At 41.3% G+C, this 17,291-nt stretch overlaps 1 protein-coding gene across 1 annotated transcript in view; it reads right to left on the bottom strand.

Moving 5' to 3' along the window:
* Positions 1 to 15,766, bottom strand: part of LOC129818137 (delta-sarcoglycan-like) — a 317,531-nt gene extending 301,765 nt beyond the window's left edge. Inside the window, exon 1 of the mRNA XM_055873769.1 lies at positions 14,974 to 15,766. The gene's annotated coding sequence lies outside the window, so the exon portion shown is untranslated. The remainder of the gene's footprint in view (positions 1 to 14,973) is intronic.
* Between the last annotated feature and the right edge of the window lie 1,525 nt (positions 15,767 to 17,291).

Genomic DNA, 17,291 nt, shown 5'->3' with positions numbered 1-17,291 from the left:
GGGGTAACTCTGAAGAGAGGAATAGAAGAGTGTAGAACAATTGTAAGTATAGACCACATATAGCAGACAGTTTTCGGCAAATGTCCAATCGTCATTCAAACAATCTTCGTGGGTCACATTCCACCTTCTGATGTGCTGCCCATAGGTTAATAGCACCTGTCTCCTTGTTGCCAGACCCTGACCCAACACACACACACACACACACACACACACACACACACACACACACACACACACACACACACACACACACACCCTACAGCAGAACTTAGAATCGTCTCTAAATGAATGTGTACGTGTAACTGTTCATGTAATAGAGTGTGTTGAGACCAGATTCCATTAGCCTAAGAAACCCCAAGGCCGCTGGGACAGAACTGATGGTTAGGGTTTGATGGTGCGTGTGTGTGTGTATTCACATGTGTATATAAACAGCAAAAAAAGAAATATACATTTTTCAGGACCCTGTCTTTCAAAGATAATTAGTAAAAATCCAAATAACTTCACATATCTTCATTGTAAAGGGTTTAAACACTGTTTCCCATGCTTGTTCAATGAACCATAAACAATTAATGAACATGCACCTGTGGAACGGTCGTTAAGACACTAACAGCTGACAGACGGTAGGCAATTTAGGTCACAGTAATGAAAACTTAGGACACTAAAGAGGCCTTTCTACTGAATCTGAAAAATACCAAAAGAAAGATGCCAGGTTCCCTGCTCATCTGCGTGAACGTGCCTTAGGCATGCTGCAAGGAGGCATGAGGACTGCAGATGTGGCCTGGGCAATAAATTGCAATGTCCGTACTGTGAGACGCCTAAGACAGTGCTACAGGGAGACAGGACAGACAGCTGATCGTCCTCGCAGTGGCAGACCTAGTGTAACAGCAGCTGCACAGGATCGGTACATCCGAACATCACACTTGCGGGACAGGTACAGGATGGCAACAACAACTGCTCGAGTTACACCAGGAACGCACAATCCCTCCATCAGTGCTCAGACTGTCCACAATAGGCAGAGTGAGGCTGGACTGAGGGCTTGTAGGCCTGTTGTAAGGCAGGTCCTCACCAGACATCACCGACAACAACGTCGCCTATGGTCACAAACCCACCATTGCTGGATCAGACAGGACTGGCAAAAACTGCTCTTCACTGACGAGTCATGGTTTTGTCTCACCAAGGGTGAGATTCGCGTTTATGGTCGGATTCGCGTTTATCGTCGAAGGAATGAGCGTTACACCGAGGCCTGTACTCTTGAGCGGGATCGATTTGGAGGTGGAGGGTCCGTCATGGTCTGGGGTGGTGTGTCACAGCATCATCGGATTGAGCTTAACGCTGTGCGTTACAGGGAAGACATCCTCCTCCCTCATGTGGTGCCCTTCCTGCAGGCTCATCCTGACATGACCCTCCAGCATGACAATGCCACCAGCCATACTGCTCATTCTGTGCATGATTTCCTGCAAGACAGGAATGTCAGTGTTCTGCCAGGGCCAGCGAAGAGCCCGGATCTGATTCCCATTGAGCATGTCTGGGACCTGTTGGATCGGAGGGTAAGGGCTAGGGCTATTCCCCCCAGAAATGTCCGGGAACTTGCAGGTGCCTTGGTGGGGTAACATTTCACAGCAAGAACTGGCAAATCTGGGGCAGTCCATGAGGAGGAGATGCACTGCAGTATTTTATGCAGCTGGTGGCCACACCAGATACTGATTGTTACTTTTGACTTTGACCCCCCCTTTGTTCAGGGACACATTGTTCCTTTTCTGTTAGTCATATGTCTGTGGAACTTGTTCAGTTTATGTCTCAGTTGTTTAATCTTGTTATGTTCATACAAATATTTGCACATGTTCAGTTTGCTGAAAATAAACGCAGTTGACAGTGAGAGGACGTTTCTTTTTTGCTGAGTTTATGTGTGTGTACTTGGGACTGTGTGTGTGTGTGTGTGTCTGCACATGCATTTGCATGTTTGTGTGCTTGTGATCTTGAAAGGAAAGAACAGAGAGATTAACAAATCCATGGTAATCTTTGCCAGCATGGTTTACTCCCATGAGACATGTGTGGATCAGATTGGGTGGGGTCTTCATGCTCTTATTCTAATCTGAGTGTGTTTTAAATGGAAGGGGGAATTGTATACATATGTATCCCATATGGTAACTACTGTACATGACAAGGTTTCAGTGGATGGATCTGGAAAAATATAAACATTCTTTGAGACATTAGCTAAACTAACCCTCTCTAAACACACACTGAAAGCTACAGTTTAGCCTTGCATTTGTTTAAGACAAATTGTAAAAACAAATGCTTTGTTTGTAAATGATGTCTGAGTGTTGGAGTGTGCCCCTGGGTATCCGTAATTTAAAAAAACAAGAAAATGGTGCCGTCTGGTTTGCTTAATATAAGGAATTTGAAATTATTTATACTTTTACTTTTGATCATTAAGTACATTTTATCAATTACATTTACTGTTGATACTTAAGTATATTTGAAACCAAATACTTTAAGACTTTTACTCAAGTAGTAGTTTACTGGGTGACTTTCACTTTTACTTGAGTCATGTTCTATTAACGTATCTTTACATTTACTCAAGTATGACAATTGGGTACTTTTTCCACCACTGCCTGTTTTTGCTTCGTCATCATGGGTATTGTTTGTAGATTGATGAGGGAAAAAAACTATTTAATACATTTTAGAGAAGGCTTACCTTCATATTTCCGATACGCATGGGGTAAAAAGGAAAGTGTTTGTTTCAGCATTAAAAGTTAGTGCTGTATAACTATGCTGATGTCAGATCAACCTTGGCTTGACTTTTGATTGAGTGCTATTATAACGAGTAAATAGACTCACCCCACAAAGAATCGGGCTGACTGCATTCAAAACATATTAGCAATACATTTCGGCACTCTTGCTCATCAAAATGGAACTCCATTTTGGGTAGTGTGTATTTATAGATCTGCAGAGACGTACACTTTTGATGGAGAGAAATCAATCTGTCAGTGCCAGAGCTACTTTAAACAGTCTGCAGAGCTAACTGGAGCCCCAGTGGCTAGAGGCAGTGGAACGGAGAGAGAGGGGGAGATAGGGAGAGAGATGGTGAGAGAGAAAATTAGAGCGGATGGTGTTAAACCGAGAGCAATACAAATATAAATTAGTCATAATTTCTCAAAGTTTGTACCGACAGTTATTGAATATCATTACAGAATATTCATAAAATGCATACTCCAATTGCAACCTCTGCCTATTGTCTCAATAACATTTACTATTTTTAATATCTTCAAACACCAAGTTAGGCATACCTAACTTTAATATAGGCCATGGCATCATCACCGTCAATCGTGAATGATAATTCTTCCCATTTTAACAGTGAAATGTTCAAGCTGCGTCTGAATGTCAAGCCTTTGATCTCAATCAGTTTCATGGGAAAATGCATTTAGATCCTCTTGAATTACTGTTTTAAGGGCAAATTACAGCAGATGGTGTTAAACTATATAGCCTTCCTGTATTTTGTTTCAATCAAATCACATTCTGCCTAGTGTGCGCGCACTGTTCAGTTCTGGCCGCATGCAAATTTTTTGGGACTATTCAGCTAACCATCCTAAAATCTCAGAAAAAATTAGGTAGTGTTTTTGGTGTAACAGTAACACTTGACTATCATTGTGATCTTCCAAGACATTGATTCAGCTTTGATCTAACTTTACTAAACAAGCACCATTGTGAGAAGTGGTGCTTAGGTGTGCTATGGCAGCACTATATCCCTGCAGTTAGCTGCACCGACCGAGCAGTTGAAGCATAGCCTATGCTTGATGCAGAAATGAGAGACCACATGTGTGGCTGTTTTTTTTATGGAAACATTTCTGCTTGGGAATATTTCTGGTTGGTCTCAGGAAATTTGAAACAGTTAGGATGGGAATCTTTTAAAAAGGGATTGAGTGAAGTAGCAGAAAATATGTTGAATGAGAAACTAACTAATTAGTATGGAGCGCTTCACAAGTTTAACGAAATGACATATCTTTCAGGCTAATATGTCTGTTTTACTTACTTTTGTAGCTCTTCATCAAAAGCACGCTTTTTGTAAGTAGTGAGGCCTAACCATCCTCTCCAAGTTTAGCTAGAATTTAGCCCGAAAGGATTTGAGAAATATGATTGGTTGACAATAGGCCTATGACATATACCTACGTCTCGTCTTGCGCTGTGCAGGGTATCAGACTCGACAATGGTTGGAGTGTTTAACATCACCAGTAAGTTTAGACTACCACATCCTTATGATATATTTTCATAAGCGCAACATCACTGCAAGAGACAGGTTGGAATGTCCGACTGAAATATGGGACAAATCTAACTTTTTTTCTAAATTGGTGGTGTTTGAATTTGTTGATAAAATGCAGAACATGATTGTTTGGTTGTGAGACATGGGACAAAGGGCCAACATCTGGGAAATATGGTCCCTCTAGCATACCTAGCACAGTAACTTAGCATATCTAGCATAGTCGCTTAGCATACGTAGCAGTCGTACCTTAAAATTGTCTTTACTCCTTCTGAATGCTTGGTAAAGTTAGGATGGACAGGACAGACCAAGGTCTATACTACTACCTCTTGGCAAGCTCAGTGAAGAGCCTCGGGCACACAACCAATGAGTCCTAACTCTAATGCAAAATTAAACAATGGCTTCAAGTGGTGCTTTCAAATAAAGCTAAGGCAGGGCTTTACACTGCTTGTTCATGTGTAACAGTGTTGTGAATGAGAAAGAGCTATGCATGTAGAATGCATGAGTGAAACTAAGATAAAAGACCTGGGGTGGACTTTTACAACACAAACGTTTGCACTGACAAATGTTCCTATAAAAGCTGAAATATGCCCACGGGGATAGTTAGCCATTTCTCATCCCTCCATTCCCAGATCTTTTAATTTAGTCCGGTCATCCCAGAAAACCACGCATTATTAAGAAAATGAAATCTCAGAAGCTCATTAGTCAAAGCAGCCATCCATTCAGCAGGTAAATATGTCCATCGCTCATAAAGTCAATATTATCCATGAAGCCTGACAGCGTTAGCATCACTGTAAATATCCCTTGAGCTCTTTCTGGCTTCCGGTATAAACTAAATACACACTTGAGCTTGCAAATGTACTTACGGAATACAATATGGTAATGTCGGAATAGTTAGCCATGTTAAAAAGCAGCATCTAAATTCAGAAAACGAGTAGACCTGGATGCTGCCAACGCAACCGTTGTTCCAGGACCCCTTGCTGGGAGAATCTGCATTAAAAGGATATGCAGTGTTATTGTGCCCATAAATGTGTGCCAGAGGCACTTGTGCCGAGTTTGTTAGACCAGAGAATTCAGTGACTCGCATCTGGAGATGGAAATCAAATAATAAATGAATTTGCTTCCTGACTCATTTAATTTTCTCCACATCTCAAAGGGCCCTCATGTTTGAAAGCCGACACTGATTTCTTCATCCGTGTAAATGTTACCAAGTGCACACTAAGGGTGATCATACTGTGTATACACACATCACACACACACACACAAAATCACTCAGACATATGCGCATGTACACACACATGTGTGCGCACACACACCCACCCACACTCACCTACAGGTAACTGCCAAATAAAGGAAACATCAACATAAAGTGCCTTAATAGGGTGTTGGGCCATTACGAAGCGCCAAAACAGCTTCTATGCTCCTTGGCATAGATTCTATAAGTGTCTGGAATCTATTGGAGGGATGCAAAACCAATCTTCCACGAGCGATTCCATCATTAGTTTTTTTTGTTGAAGGTGGTGGAAAACGCTGTCTCAGTCGACGCTCCAGAATCTCCCATAAGTGTTCAATTGGATTCAGATCAATGTTCCCTCAATTTTTTGGTGGCACTCAGCAAATTGTGAGCGGCAAATTGAACGTTGTGAGAGTGTTGTGCAAATTCCGGCACGCATTTACAATGAACACTGAGACTGTACCATTACAGTTTTAGACAGTAGCCAATAGGCTAATGTGGCTATTTGAGCAAAATGTAGGCCTAACAACAAAACCAATGGAGCAAATCCCATAACATTTTCACATGGAAATACATTTTGATATAGCCTACAGTGCATTCGGAAATTATTCAGACCCCTTGACTTTTTCAAAATGTTGTTACGTTACAGGCTAATTCCAAAATGGATTGAATGAATGTCTTTCCTCATCAATTTACACATAATACCCCATAATGACAAGCGAAATCAGTTTAGAAATGTTCACAAATTTAAACAAAAAAAGTATATATAGTAATAATAATAATACCTTATTTACATAAGTATCCAGACCCTTTGCTATGAGACTCGAAATTCAGCTCAGATGCATCCTGTTTCAATTGATCATCCTTGAGATGTTCCTACAACTTGATTTGAGTCGACCTGTGGTAAATACATTCGATTAGACATGATTTGGAAAGGCACACACCTGCCTATATAAGGTACCACAGTTGACAGTGCATGTCAGAGCAAAAACCAAGCCAAGAGTTCGAAGGAAATGTCCGTAGAGCTCCTAGACAGGATTGTGTCACGGCACAGATCTGGGGAAGGGTACCAAAACCTTTCTGCAGCATTGAAGGTCCCCAAGATCACAGTGGCCTCCATCATTCTTAAATGGAAGTAGTGTGGAACCACAAAGACTCTTCCTAGAGCTGGCTGACCGGCCAGACTGAGCAATTGGGGGAGAAGGGCCTTGGCCAGGGAGGTGAACAAGAACCCGATGGTCACTCTGACAGAGCTCCTGAGTTCCTCTGTGGAGATGGGAGTACCTTCCAGATGGATGACCATCTCTGCAGCACTCTACCAATCAGGCCTTTATATTAGAGTGGCCAGACGGAAGCCACTCCTCAGTAAAAGGCACATGACAGCTCCCTTGGACTTTGCCAAAAGGCACCTAAAGGACTCTCAGACCATGAGAAACAAGATTCTCTGGTCTGATCAAACCAAGATTGAACTATTTGGCTTGAATACCAAGCATCACGTCTGGAGGAAGCCTGGCACCATCCCTACAATGAAGCATGGTAGTGGCAGCATCATGCTATGGGGATGTTTTTCTGCTGGCAGGGACTGGGAGACTAGTCAGGATCGAGGGAAAGATGAACGTACAGAGAGATCCTTGATGAAAACCTGCTCCAGAGTGCTCATGACCTCAGACTGGGGCGAAGGTTCACCTTCCAACAAGACAACGACCCTAAGCACACAACCAAGACAACGCAGGAGTGGCTTCGGGACAAGTCTCTGAATGTCCTTGAGTTGCCCAGCCGAAGTCAGGACTTGAACCCGATCGAATATCTCTGGAGAGACCTGAAAATAGCTGTGCAGTGATGCTCCCCATCCAACCTGACAGAGTTTGAGAGTGTCCTCACAGAACAATTGGAGAAACTCCCCCAAATACAGGTGTGCCAAGCTTGCAGCATCACACCCAAGTAGACTCGAGGCTGTAATCACTGCCAAAGGTGCTTCAACAAAGTACTGAGTAAAGGGTCTAAACACTTATTTAAATGTGGTATTTCCTTTTTTTATACTTTTTATAAAATAAAAACGTTTTTAGTGGTGTAAAGTACAAAAAGTAAAATACATTCAAGTATTAAGTCGTTTTTTGGTATCTGTACTTTACTATTATTTACTACTTTTACTTTTACTTCACTACAAGAAAATAATGTACTTATTACTCTGTATATTTTCCCTGACACCTAAAAGTACTTGTTACATTTTGAATGCTTAGTAGGATTATTAGGAATCAAGGTAAAACCCAGATGCAGACACGTGCAATTGACAACGGTTTAATTTTCCAACGGGTGCAGGCAATAGACAGGTCAAGGCAGGGCAGGGGTCAGTAAATCAGAGGTGGGGCAACGGTACCGGACGGCAGGCAGGCTCAGGGACAAGCAGAGTGGTCAGGCAGGATCAGAGTCAGGACAAGGCAAGGGTCAAAACCAGGAGGGCGAGAAAAATGAGAGACTGGAAAATGCAGGAGCTGAGAACAAAAACGCTGGCTGACTTGACAAACAGGACGAACTGACAATGGACAAACAGAGAACACTGGTATAAATACACAGGAGATAATGGGAAATATGGGCGACACCTGGAGGGGGGGGACAATCACAAGGATAGGTGAAACAGATCAGGGTGTGACAAAGACAGGAAAGTGGTCTAATTCACATACTTGAACATCCCAGGTCATCTACAACCTCTAATGTGGCGGACTCAATAATCACAAATACTTTGTTTGTAAATTATGTCTGATTGTTGGAGTCTGCCCCTGGGTATCCGTAATTTTAAAAAACAAGAAAATTGTGCCATCTGGTTTGCTTAATATAAGGAATTTGAAATGATTTATACTTTTACTTTTGATAATAAGTACATTTTATCAATTACATTTACTTTTGATACCTAAGTATATTCAAAACCAAACACTTTAAGACTTTTACTCAAGTCGTTTTTTCCTGGGTGACTTTCACTTTTACTTGAGTCATTTTCTATTAACGTATCTTTACCTTTACTCAAGTATGACAATTGGGTACTTTTTCCATCAATGCCTGTTTTTTCTACGTCATCATGGGGTATTGTTTGTAGATTGATGAGGGGGAAAAAATATTTTATCCATTTTAGAATAAGGCTGCCACATAACAAAATGTGGAAAAAAGTCAGGGGGTCTGAATACTTTCCAAATGTACTGTGTATGTGGTGTTCAATGCAGGCCTACATTGCATGAGACTTTTAAAAAGGGCTTACTTGGTCTGTAACTCCATTGGCAAAATAGGTGACTGCAAATTGCATTGTATTGTGCTGTATGATGCAAGAAAACAATTTACAATGTAAAATGAATTATTATTGTCATACAGAGAATTATACCATGTAGGCTACCCCTCTGCCTATTGACTTATTTGCATATTCAAGCCTGTCTCAAAATACAACACTGCCCCTTTAATTAAGACATACGCTTTTTACCTGACTGGCCTTTCAAAGACAGCTTGAAATGTAGCCTACACATTTTGTGCTCTTGTAGGAAGAAATAACTTCCCATTGCTGACCTAAACATATTTATAACTGGGCTAATAACTTGCTAACAAGCCAAGAATATCAACAAAGAAATTGCACAACTGCAGCTCTGCGCTCCGAACTGATCTGAAAAGCACACTACTTCGTTGCGCTCTGGCTCTGCCTACAACAAAATCACAGAATTAATCTTGCAAAATTAGATTTGTTTTGATTTGTTGCATTGAAAAGGGGCTGATATAATGTTGATCACAGAAAAAAATATTGATCTATATAATGCAAACTAATGGGGCGAACTCAGTGAAATTCAATCTCTTGAGTCTCTGTGCGGCCTGGCATTTTTCCTACACAGCAGTCCTGATGGAGGTGCCACGCACACACACACACACACACACACACACACACACACACACACACACACACACACACACACACACACACACACACACACACACACACACACACACACACACACACACACACACACACACACACACACACACACACACACACACACCCTTTAAAGCTTCTATCCTCCTTTGAGACCCCTCTTTCACTAATCACTGAGATCTCTTCTTCTAGCTATGGTAGCCAAAATAATGGACAACAGGGCATTTTTATACATGACCCTAATCATGATGGGATGTTAATTGCTTCATTAACTCAGGATCCACACCTGTGTGGAAGCACCTGCTTTCAATATACTTTGTATCCCTCATTTACTCAAGTGTTTCCTTTATTTTGGCAGTTACCTGTATTCATGTGAGGAACATTGACGAAGATTAAATTCCCAAAGAGAATGATGAAACTGAGGGGTGTGTCAAAGCACTTGTCAAAGTCTAAGAACATGACCAAGCCAATTGTTCTGCCAGAACTCTTAAGCCAAATCATTGATTCTGCTTTGTTATCCACATAGAGTGCAGGTACAATAGCTAAACCTGACAGGTGACTTTCACAGAACACAAAACATCGTAACTATACTCCAAAATGCTTGGAGAAGTATGCCTGCCCCACTAGGTGTGAGAGCAGTAAGAAGTAAGAAACTCAATTTAAAACTCAATCAGTTACAGAATAGAAGTAGATCATTGATGGTGCTCAGTAATCGTGTTGCCTCTACTTGTCAATAACTACCACAGTGAATGATGTGCCTAAACAACCAGTCAGCAAAGTGGTAATTTGTCAATGCCTTGTTTCATAGGTCAATAATCATATTATCTTCCAAGGCAATGGCCAAATCCAAAGTGACTTATGCCTTGATGTACTGTAATCAATAAACCATCAGAATTATTCCTCCGTTTGACAAACAAATCAATATGCATTCTACCCATATACATTGTCCGATGATCATATGGGTCAACAAAATAGTACACGGTCCTGATTTACAATAGATATGCCTTATACTCTTTGTAACTCTTTGTATAGTTTCAAGATTAATTTGTCATATGTACGGGTTACACATGGTATACACCGTCCAAAGAAATGCTTACTTGCAGGTTCCTTCTCGACAATGCAAAAACAATAAGAAATCATGAAAAACAAGAATACGAACAAAGATATTGGCTCAGAAGAAAATAACATTTATAATACAGGAAGGCACAATTTATGAAACCACATCACACCTATTTTAGCTTCTCTACACTGGCTACCAGTCACTTTTAGAATATATTTTCAAATTGTATTAATCACGTTTAAGGCTGGACTTGGTTTACACCTATCATATATCTCAGATGTTTTATCTCCTGACGAGCCAGGACGCAGCCTGAGATCTTCTGGCAGGGCACAGTTGACCATTCCAAAGTCTAGGTTGAAAATGAAAGGAGACTTGGCATTTGCCATTAGGGCCCCTAGACTTTGGAATGGTCTGCCAGACGAGATCAGGCTGGCAGATTCAGTGCCTCTTTTTAAATCCCTGCTGAAGACACCGTTTTATAAAGATGCTTTTGATGTATAATTTGAATGTATGATTTTAATGATCTTTCTTCATTCTCCTTCCTCCAGTCTTTGCTTCTTTGTTAGTACTTTTATTTTATATTTATGATGTGAAGCACTTCGTTACCTGTATTGAAGCCTGCCATACAAACAAAGATATTATTAAAGTTATTATTACACCATAGTAATAACATGGTAATATCATGTTTGTACTTTTAAAATCTGTGCAGTTAATTGGAACCCAATGCAGTATATCACATAGTAGAAGAATGTCTGAAAACATTAGCTAGCCTTATAGGGATTTGAGGACAGATTGTATAACTGGAATGATTCAAATTGCTGACGACACAGTTTCAGTTCCTTGAACACACAAACACAATGCAACACAACATTAATCTCAATAGCAACAGGCAGGATGTGAACATTGTCAGCAGCTTGTTAAATGTCTTGTTGCCATAGAGAATGACTCATGAATTACTAATGCAGGTGTACATTTGTTGAAGCAAACACATTCAGTCATAGACACGCGCACACAAGAAAAACACAGAAACACTGCGAGTACACCAACACAGACACATACATATTTGACATAGACAAGCTTGTGGGCACACATACACACGCAAGCACACACACACATGCAAGCACACACACATGCAAGCACACACACACACACACACACCTGTAGCAGTACCTAGTGATGTTTTTTGTGTGGGATAAGAGGATCTCAATGATACATTTTTGATATGATACATACTTATTTTCCACCATAATTTGCAAATAAATTCATTTAAAACCCCTTCAATGTGATTTTCTGGATTTTTTTTCTCATTTTGTCTGTCATAGTTGAAGTGTACCTTTGATGACAATTACAGGCCTCTATCATCTTTTTAAGTGGGAGAACTTGCACAATTGGTGGCTGACTAAATACTTTTTTGCCCCACTGTATATATTTACTATTTAAAAGAGGGTTTAAACACAAATGCATGTGAAGTGCCAGCCAATCATAGAAGATCTGATTGGCTGTTAATTAGTCAAAGGAAAGTCAGTTTCCCATTTCCTCTGTCCTCAAAGCACAGTAGATATCCAGGCCTCACACGCCCCAAACATGATTCACTACAACAGTAAGATAACACAATAACAGAAAAGAAAAAGTAGGCCTACCTAAAAATGTGTCAGAAAAGACTGCTTTTCACTGTCAATAGAAGCCTGACAATAACCAGGTTACCATCCAACCATTTTTATGTGATTAAAGTACAAATCGGATTTTATTTTAATGGCACAACAGGCCTGATGGAAACAGAAAATTCGTCTGTAAACTTTCCAAATGTCGACCAAACAAAATAAGCCAGACAAGGTGGGATCTTTTTGTAACTGTAAAATGAATTATGCGAGAAATGGCAAATATTGATGTAATAACCATCATATTGAAGCAAACTTGGAGTCACGCGATGATAGGTTTTGTGGTCCTCCCACTACAACTCAGGAAAGCATGCAGTTTATTAGGCTACAGATTAAACAAATTATGTTGAACTTCACAGAGTGTTGAAAGTGCACAGTGATGAGCTTGATACTCCTTTCCAATAAATGTCAAGGGTCTTATTCTGGCAACATGATGATCAATGCTTGGCTGCCGTTTTATAAATATGAATAATCTAGCTCTTTTGTCCATAATAATCTCATAATGTTGGCTATACCCGCATTGTATCTGTGAGGTGTTGGCTAGTGCGCACGTGGCAAGACCAGAGTGTGCACATTCACTATATACCACAACATTTTTTATTTAAAACCACCAGTAGAGTTGAAAATGCGATGGAAACCTATTTAACTTGTGTTTTTTATTCGGTACATGGGAATTTAAATGGGAATTCATTTTTATGTGCACTACGTCATCACGCACAGCCTTATCTGCAGCAAGTCAATTTGATGGAAATATTTGCATGAAAAGCTGTTGCCAATTGGATGGAAACCTAGCTAGAAAAATACATAAAAAATGTACCAAAAAGAAGCCCGAAACATAAACCAGTACAGTCTCTGACAGTTCCTCATTTAATGACACACACAGCAAGTTCTGAATGCATTTACAAGAATTTTGCTACACCCACAATGACATCTGCTAAACACGTGTATGTGACCAATATGATTTGATTTGAACGTAACAAGGATATTGAGGAGTGAGGTCAGATCTGTAAACGGACTTGATTTGTTTGAGGGGCAATTCTGTACCGAATGGTGAGAGCCAAGGGTGCCTTTGCTGTTCTTGGCATTGAATTAAGTTGAAGGACTTTCAGGTAATTTTCTTTTCAATCTAATGTGGTTACTCTGTTTGTGTGTGTGTGTGCTTAAGTGTGAACAGTGACAGACAGGGAGTTGTTTAAATCGACACACCTCACCTATCCTGATGCAGTGTTCATTACCACAGAATGTATATTCCATCTCAAACACTTTCCCCATTTCTGCAATCACAGCATCTTCTTTATTCACCCCCACAATATCATAATCCAGTAGGAACATCAGCTCTGCCCTGCACTGAGCATCCCTTGCCTTTCTATCAACTCCCAAATCAAACTTTGTGTCATTATTTTACATGAATAATTCTCTGCCTCTGTGAGTAGCAATGTTCCCTCTACTGTGTCTTTCTACCGTCAGGCCAACGCAAAAGACGGAGGCACAGCAGTAATCTTATCTTCAGCAGGTGAGCAAATCAGCTAATTCTGTCTCTCTGTCAATTGATTTCCTCTGGAGGCGTGGAGGGATTTCTCTTCAGTGGCCGGGCAGGCTGCCAACTCGCCCCCCAGTGCTCGTTACACTTCCAAGGGAAATTGCGTTCTTTTCGGGAGAGCTTCTCTCCCTCTGAGGCCAGACTCTCTGCTCTCTCCAGCATTCAGAGGGCTCAGCATGTGGACACGTGCTCAACATTTATTTGGTTTTTCAAATGGCCTTTGTGTAAATGTAGAGTACCTGGATAAGTGTTAAGAGAGGGAGGGAGAGGAGAGAGATAGAGACCGCGATAGAGAGAGAGCACACAATATTAATAACTCTACAAACATGCAAAATGATTTGCACAAACTGATTGAGGAAGACTCATCACCATAATGCCAAATATGAGCCGAACTGATGCACCAGGCAGTTGCAAGCCCCAGAAAAGTTGTATATGATCACACACTCCCCACTTGGCATATTGCATCCTGCATAGGGTGAACTCCATACAGAAGGGAACTCTGGGATGTACATCAGACCAGGTGGTGGTCCTGCATTCCTGCATCTGAATTCATGTGTGTATGTGTTTGTCACTTAAAGTACGAGACATCTCTCACTATCAGAGAGTAATGGAGGAAGGCATAACAACGATTAATCCATCTCTCTTCTCATCCGACAGTCTCATTTTAGGACGTAACCACTCTCCTCTTTGCAATGAGAGTGGACTGTTTCTTGGCAGTTTCCAAAAGAGAAAACATTCAACAAAATGACAAAAAACACAAACACAAATCTCCAAATACCTGTTGTAAGAAACTATTCAGTCACCTAGAGTAAGTACCCTTCTTTTCAAATACCATGTTATCTGCATCTATTATCAAATTATTTACATTCTTTTAATTTGACTCCTGACTTGTTAAAAGTACCATGTGAGTGATGAGCTGAAATGTTCAAGTATTATGTCTGTTCACTGCAACAAAGCATCAGATTAAAAACTATCCCAGACTGAAGCTAACTTCTCATCCTGCATGTGGGAGAAATAGTCATTTTTGGGAATGTATCTATGTCACCATTCATCTGTGTCATTGAGCTGTGCATAATCCTCTCTAACAGTACTGAGGACAGAGCCACAGCTTACCGTAGTCCAAGTGTAAGTGGGAAAAAATGTCTGACAAGTCTTTTAAATAGGACAGTTAAAGACATACACCAAACTGTACAACATTAGGCAAACCCCTCTCTTTGAGCGAGTGATAATTTCCTGAAGAAGGAAGCAGTTATTTTTGACAGTAAGCAGTTTAGCAAATAAACAAACCAAAAAACACAAGATAAAGTAAAGCAAGAACCTACCTCTTAGTCAGATGCCAAAAATCACAATCTTGGACGAGTCAGAAAACCATAGAGCTGGTGAGCAGCCAGTGTTTATTTTCTCTCGGTTTGGCTTCCAAGAACGAATTTCTTAGAATGTATATCTACAAAGCATGGAATCCAACGGCGGACTGCGCTCCATGGGGCTCTAGAGCAGCAAGGCTGTCATTGCCTCTGGTGGTTGTGCACGGCTGACTGTTAGGCAGGTAGCGCTGAGACAGGAGGAGACAAGTTCTCTACGGTAGTCCTCTCTTCTGTGGCTTCAGCAGGAGAGGAGGGAGAACTGAGCATCCTTTTGTGGTGTAGAAATCCCTGTGTAATCGCCGCCACGCGCTTTTAATCCTCACACATTCTCAAAAGCAGGCAGGAGATAAAGAATGTTGGGTAGCATCAACATTGTTCTTCCTAAAGCAGCAACTTCTCTCTTTCCCCCACATCCTTCTGTGACTCTTTATTTATTTGGGACTGGAGAAATGAGAGAGTGTGTGTGAGTGTGTGTTTGTGAGAGAGAGTGTGTGTATGTGTGTGTGTGTGAGAGCGAGAGAGAGAGAGAGAGAGATCGGGGAAAGGGGAGAGCGAGAGGGAGTGAGAGGAGGGGAGTATGAGACAACGAGGGAGAGAGAGTGCGAGCAGGAGAGAGAGAAGCAAGAGAGAGCGCATCAGAGAGAGAGAAAGAGGGAGTGAGATATGAGGAGAGCAGGAGAGAGCGAGGGAGAGAGAGAACACTTGCACTGTCAGTGACTACATTAGCAGCGCTGAGTAGGTGGGGTTTTCTTTGCAGCAGAGGGGATCATGATTTGAAATCCAAAGGAGGAGAGAGAGAGTGAGGAAGAGAAAGAAAGAGAGGGAGAGAGTAGATATAGGAGGATGAGAGAAGATGTGATGGAGGAGGAATAGAGGCGGGATGAGAGAGAAGGAGGTGTAGAGGTTAAGGAAATGTACAAGAGGGAGAGAAAGGATGAGAGGAGCGAGGGAGCAAGAGACGAAGAGAAGGCAGACAGAATTAGCAGAGAGTGTTTCCAGCTGCATTGAAGTTGGCAAATTGACAGCATGAGTCTCACTAGAGGTCATAAACATTGATTAGAATATTTAAAGGAACACACTGCATTTAAGAGCCAGTCGGAGAGGGAGGCTCAGTCAGAGTCAATCAATACCGTTCATGAAAAGGTTATCATTGTTCATTGTTTCATGAAGATAGGGAAGAATATGAAGGTGTTTATTTATTCAGAAGGCAATTGTGTTAATTTTAATAGGGTTTCAGTGGAGTTTTCCAGTTAAAAGAATGTAATCTGTACATGCAATTAAAGGCAGGATTGTCTGATGTTAACTATCCCCCGAAATTAAGGAGGTTTGGAGCTGAAGACTGATTATCTGCTATAGATCTGCTACTCAATAACATTGTCCAGACATTCTCCATGACTGAGGCGAATGAGATCATTATTGCGGACATTCTTTTTGTGCAACTCCAAAACAATACATTCTCATGAGACCTGTTGGAAAAGCAGTTTTTGGCAGCGTAACACCCAGAATAACACGTCTCACATTACACCATGACATGGTATAAATCATTGTTGTTCTATTCAGGAGCATGCCAGAATGTACCAGCTTAATAATGTAGGCAAGCACACACATAAACACACACTCACAAATACACATACATATACACATACAGCTGTATAGACACGCACACACACGTACAATATCAGTCATGAATCTCTCACCGAGACCCAGGCAGGAGGGGGGATATGACTGAAAACAGAGTTTGTTCACACACACACACACACTTAGGCCATTTTCAAACAAACAAATACAAAACGAAAATAATATTTTGGAAAGCAGGTGCGTGCTTGCCTTCGATTGGGAGATTTGGGGATTCCACGAATGGAGGCAACACGTCAGCTTTATACAACACACCCCCCTCACTTCCCATCTAACTCAATTAAATTTTGCCAGTAATTCTTGGCTCCACCCCATGGGGCCCATAGCTAAAGTACAAACTAATAAATCAACTCCGGCTTGTTACTTCCTTTGACATCCTGACAGAAACTGGCCCATCTCTGACAGAATATGGAGACTTTAGACAGCCCTGTAGAGAACTAGCGTTGACCTGGAACAACAAAGATGTGTTTAGACGCATCCCAGGGAGGATTTGGGTCCCTGAGGTCCACCAGAGCTGTAGGCAACGTGTGCCAAACGTGTCCATTTTCCTCACGCCACTTGGCACAGAGAGAGAGACACCTACTCAGGCAGGCAGTTTGATACTGTAACTGGAAGAGGGAGGGACAGGAGTTGTGGTTCCA

Source organism: Salvelinus fontinalis, chromosome 2 (assembly GCF_029448725.1).
Source record: "Salvelinus fontinalis isolate EN_2023a chromosome 2, ASM2944872v1, whole genome shotgun sequence".
NCBI classification, from domain to species: domain Eukaryota; kingdom Metazoa; phylum Chordata; class Actinopteri; order Salmoniformes; family Salmonidae; genus Salvelinus; species Salvelinus fontinalis.
Note: the sequence above shows the minus strand (reverse complement) of the source record. Positions and strands in the feature narration are given on the sequence as shown.